This window comes from Myotis davidii, unplaced genomic scaffold (assembly GCF_000327345.1).
Source record: "Myotis davidii unplaced genomic scaffold, ASM32734v1 scaffold712, whole genome shotgun sequence".
In the NCBI taxonomy this organism is placed as follows: Eukaryota; Metazoa; Chordata; class Mammalia; order Chiroptera; family Vespertilionidae; genus Myotis; species Myotis davidii.
Window position 1 is genome coordinate 63,066 of NW_006283447.1, and position 5,836 is coordinate 68,901.

A 5,836-nucleotide genomic window follows, 5' to 3' on the forward strand; every position below is an offset into this window, starting at 1 on the left:
AGGCTGTCGGAAGGGCAGTTCGGGGAGACCAGGCTGGCAGGAGTGGCAGTTGGGGGCAACCTGGCAGGGAGGCAGGTGAGAAATTAGGAGCTAGTGGTCCAGGATTGTGAGAGGGATGTCCGACTGCCAGTTAAGGCCTGGTCCCGGGATTGGGCCTTAGCTGGCAGTCGGACATCCCCCAAGGGGTCCTGGATTGGAGAGGGTACAGGCTGGGCTGAGGGGACCAAGGGTTTTGAATGCATGCATATAAGCATTACCAATGGACACAGACACTAAAGTGGTGAGTGCATGTGCTGAGTGGTGGGGGTGGGGGGGTTGATGGCGATAACAGGAGATATATGTAACACTATATGCAATACTTTAAACAATAAAAATAAATTTAAAAATGGAAGTGCCTTTTGACCCAGTGATCCCACTTCTGGAATTATATCCTAATAATTTTGAAACAATTCAAACGAATATATACACCTTTATGTTCATAGGAGCAATATTTGCAATAGCCAAGATCTGGAAACAGCATAAGTACCCATCAGTAAATAAGTGGATAAAAAAACAGTGCTACATTCACACAATGCAATATTACTTGGCCACAAAAAAAAAAAAATCTTACTTTTTGTGGTAGCATGGATAGAACCTGAGATTTTTTTGCTAGGTGAAATAAGCCATTCAGGGAAAGACAAATACCATATCATCTCACTTATATGTGAAATCTAATGAACAAAATTAACAAACATAATAGATGCAGAGGGAATAGATTCATAGCTTTCAGAGGGATGTTTGTGTGTGGGGGGGGGACTGGATAAAAGAGGGTAAAGGGCTTAGCCAAAGAACATATATGTAAAACCATATACACAGACAACAGTGTGGTTATGGTCAGAGGGAAAGTGATGTTAGGGTTGGGTTGAGATTGGCAAATGAGGGAAAAATGGGGACATTTGTAATAGCATCAACAATAAAAATAAAGCTACAAAAAAAAGGCAGCTTTATATATAAGAAAACAAGACCCATATATATCCCATATATATGCTGAAAGAGACCCTCTATAGATTCTAAGACACAAGCAGACAGAAATCAAAAGGCCTGAAAAAATGATATTTTAATGCTAAACAAAACAAAAATAAAAAGTTGGAGCAGCAACACTTTTATCAGACAAATATTGTTGCATAGCCCATCGAAACAGACAACAGTGTGCTGATGCCCAGATGCAGGGGCATAAGGGCTGGCAGGCGGTGGATAAAGAGGGGGGGGGGATCTGAGACATCTGTAATATCGTCAACAATAAATTTAAAGAAAGAAAGAACTACAATGGAGGATACATGGATATTCTCAAAAAAAAAAAAGAAAAGAAAGAAAAAAATACACTGAATAATTAATTATAAAGAAAACAATCCAACCAAAGAATGTAACCCTTGTAAACATATATCTATTCCATATAGGAGGCATTAAATATGTAAAGAACCCTAACTGGTTTGGCTCAGTGGATAGAGTGTCGGCCTGCGGACTCAAGGGTCCCAGGTTAAATTCCGGTCAAGGGCATGTACCTTGGTTGTAGGCACATCCCCAGTAGGGAGTGTGCACGAGGCAACTGATCAATGTTTCTCTCTCATTGATGTTTCTAACTCACTATCCCTCTCCCTTCCTCTCTGTAAAAAATCAATAAAATATATAGGGGAAAAAAAACCTGAAATTCTTTTTAAAAATATGTAAAGAAAATTTTGATGTACATAAATTCTAAAATCCACTGTAGCTCAATCATAATAGACTAGTTTAACACCCCATTGTCATCAATGGATTGATCTTCCTATTAGAAAATTAAAAAGGAAGTAGCAGTCTTAAATTACATACTAGACCAGATAAATTTAATTTATATTTTTAGAGAATTTCAGCCCATAACAGCAGAATATACATATTTTTCAAGTTCACTTGGAACATTTTCTAAGATAAAATGATAGAACACAGAAAAAGTTCTAATTAATTTAAGATTGAAATCATTGTAAGAATCTTCTTCAAACACAATTGTATGAAACTAGGAGTTCATTACAAGAAAAAAGTTGGGAAAAGTACACATGGAGGCTAAATAACATGCTTCTGAATAATAAATACATAACAATAAGATCAAGGAAAAAAATCAAAAGATACCTTAAGAGACATAAAAATGAAAACAGAAAATTTATGAGACACAACCAAAGCATTCCTAAGAGTGATATTCACAGTATTAAAGGCTTACCTAAAAACTAAAATAATATAAACAACCTAATGTTACACCTAAAGAAACTAGAAAAAGAACAAGAAACAATTACAAGGTGAGGAGAAAATAGGAAATAGTAAAAATCCGAACAGAAATAGAGTCTAAAAAATCAATACAAAACATCAATGAAACTAAGAGATGGTTCTTTGGAAAAATAAACAAAATTGATAAAATTTTATCCAGATGCATCAAAATAGACAGGACACAAATAAATAGAATTGCAAATGAAAGAAGAAAGGTAAAAACTCACACCGAAGAAATACAAAGGATTATAAGAAAATATTATGGGAGGAGACAAAATGGTGGCTGAATAGGCAGACATGTCCCGAGCCTTATACTGGAGCAGATAGAAGGAGTATCTAAATCGAATAACATCCACCAGGAATTGGCGAAGTAGGCACAGCTAGTGAGACAATTTGAAGCTGGGAAGGGCAAGAGGATGCCTGGAGAATGGTAGGATCTGGGATCTGGGCTGGAGAGAGTTGGGAGACGTCTGAACGGAGAGGGTCAGAAGGAACCTTCACTGTACCAAGTCCGTGTCCTTTGGGGACAGGTGTAACATCAATTGTGGAAAGGAAGTGCACAGGGATACTGGTGGCAGGTAATTCTAGAACTAAGTCCACAGCTGCAAGAGGCTAAGCCCAGAAGGGGTGGTCTGAAGAACTGCCCAAGCTGTGCAGTGCCCGGGGGAGAGAAACTTGCAGTGGCGCTGTTGTTTCCCCTTTTTTTAGTCTTTGCTATTATTCATTAAACCCAGTTCATATGACCTTTCAAATACAAACACTAACCCGTGGCTGAGGTGCAGGTGGAGGTGTGGACTTGTGGGGTCTGGGGAGAGGCTGTGGAGAAGAGAAGGTCGGGGAGAGGTGAATGAGAGCCCGTCACTGGGACATTCTTGAACATAAGCAGCCATTTTCTCCTGAAAAGCTAACTCCTACCAGCAGTCTCCAGACAACAAATCAGCCACACCTAGACTACACCCTGAGTGATACAAAGGATAAAAAATCTGAATAGCCCCTAAGAGCCCTCAGGGACTTTGTTGAAGTGAGGCCTTTCAGTCAGGGGGTTGATACAGCAACCTCCCCAACCATAGTCGCGTCAGAAACAGCCACTTGCGAGATTAAGATGATCCAGAATTACATTAGAAAATTATACACCACTACCAAGTGGGATTTATTCCAGGGATGGAAGGCTGGTAACATGTCTGAAAATCAATAAACATGATACATCACATAAACAAATTAAGAGACAAAGATCACAAATCATATCTATTGATGTAGAAAAGACATTTGACAAAATCCAACACCTTTTCCTGATAAAAACTCTCCACAAAGTGGGGATAGATTGATCAGACCTCAACATAATAAAATCCTTATATGACAAACCTACAGCCAACATCATACTAAATGGGCAAAAATTAAAACCATTTCCCCAAAGAAAAGGAACAACACAAGGATGACCACTTTCAACACTCCTGTTCAGTATAGTACTGCAAGTGCTAGCCATAGCGATCATACAAGAAGAAGTAAAAGTCATCCAAATGGGAAAAGAAGAAGTAAAATTGTCATTATTTGCAGATGACAAGATATTGTATATAGAAAACCATAAGACTGCATCAAAAAACTACTAGACTTAATAAATGAACTTGGCAATATAGCAGGATACAAAATCAACACCCAGAAATCTATGGCTTTTTTTTATACGCCAATAATGAACTCACAGAAAGAGAAACTAAAAAAGCAATCCCATTTACCATTGCAACACAAAAATTAAGATACCTAGGAATAAACTTATCCAAGGAGGTAAAGGACTGGTCATCAGAAAATTATAAGATGCTGAGAAAAGAGGTAGAGTAATACATGATCAAATGGAAGAATATACCATGGTCATTAATTGATAGAATAAACATCATTAAAATGTCCATACTACCCAAAGCAATCTATAGATTCAATGCAATCCCCATTAAAATACCAATGCAATATTTCAAAGGCCTAGAAGACACTTTCCAAAAATTCATCTGGAATAAGAAAAGACCACGAATAGCGACAGCAATATGGAGGAAAAAAAACAAAGTTGTAGGGAGTCACAAAACTAGATATCAAGATATATTACAAAGCCACTGTTCTCAAAACTGCCTGGTACTCGCACAAGAACAGACATATAGACCAATGGAACAGAACAGAGAACCCAGAAATCAATCCAAGCCATTATGTTCAATTAATATTTGATAAAGGAGGCAAGAGTATACAATGGATTTAAGACAGCCTCTTTAATAAATGGTGTTGGGAAAATTGGACAGATACATAAAATAAAATGAAACTAGACCGCCAACTTACACCATACACAAAAATAAACGCAAAAAGGATAAAGGACTTAAACTTATGATAGGAAACCATAAAAATCTTAGAAGAATCCACAGGCAGCAAAATATCAGACTTAAGTTGTTGCAATATCTTTACTCATACAGCTCCTAGGTCAATGAAAACTAAGGAGAAAAATAAACAAATGGTACTACATCAAAATAAAAAGCTTCTGCACAGCAAAAGAAACCATCAAGAAAACCACAAGAAAGCCCACTGTATGGGAAAACATATTTGCCAATGTTATCTCTGATAAGGGTTTAATCTCCAACATTTACAGGGACATCATAAAAGTCAACTAAAGGAAGATAAATATATCAAAAATGGCAAAGGGCATAAATAGACATTTTTAGAAAGAGGACATACTAAAAGCCAAGAGACATATGAAAACATGCTCAAAGTCACTAATCATACAAGAGATAAAAATGAAAACATCAGTGAGGTAACATCTCACACCTCTCAGATGGCTCTCAACAAATGAACAAACAATAAGTGCTGGCAAGGAAGTGTAGAAACAGGAACCCTCTTGCACTGCTGGTGGGAATGCAGACTGATGCTGGCACTGTGGAAAACAGTATGCAGTTTCCTTAAAACATTAAAAATGAAACTTCCATTTGACACAATAATCCCACCTCTAGGAACATATCCCAATAAAACAGAAACACCAATCATATAGAATATATGCACCCCTATGTTCATAGCAGCACAATTAGGCATAGCTAAGATTTGGAAATAACCTAAGTGCCCATCGGCAGATGAGTGGATTAGAAAACTGTGGTACATCTACTCAATAGAATACTAAGCTGCTCTAAAAAAAGAAGGAATTCTTACCATTTGCAACAGCATGGATGGCACTGGGGAGCATTATGCTAAGTGAAATAAGCCAGTCAGAGAAAGATAAATATTACATGATCTCACTCGTTTGTGGAATATAATAAAGAACATAAGCTGGTGCACAAAGACCACAAGGGGGTGCACCAAGAGTGTCTACCTCAGGTAATTGGGACACTTAGCACAGAAAGCCACTCTATTGACAGCGAAGTGTAAAAAATGCCTAGACAAAGAAACAGGACACAAATGACAGAAATGGAGGAAAGCAGACTGCTGGATATAGAATTCAAAACCACACTTTTGAGGTCTTTCAAGAGTCTTCTAGAGACTGCCGATAAACTTAATGAGATGTACAAGAAATCTAATGAGACCCTCCATGTTGTGATAAAGGAATAAT

At 37.6% G+C, this 5,836-nt stretch overlaps 1 long non-coding RNA gene across 1 annotated transcript in view; it reads left to right on the forward strand.

Moving 5' to 3' along the window:
• LOC107183197 overlaps positions 1-5,831 on the forward strand; it is a 15,728-nt gene extending 9,897 nt beyond the window's left edge. The window contains exons 2-3 of the long non-coding RNA XR_001513987.1: positions 161-166; positions 5,765-5,831. This is a non-coding gene — a long non-coding RNA (uncharacterized LOC107183197). The remainder of the gene's footprint in view (positions 1-160; positions 167-5,764) is intronic.
• The last annotated feature ends 5 nt before the right edge of the window (positions 5,832-5,836 follow it).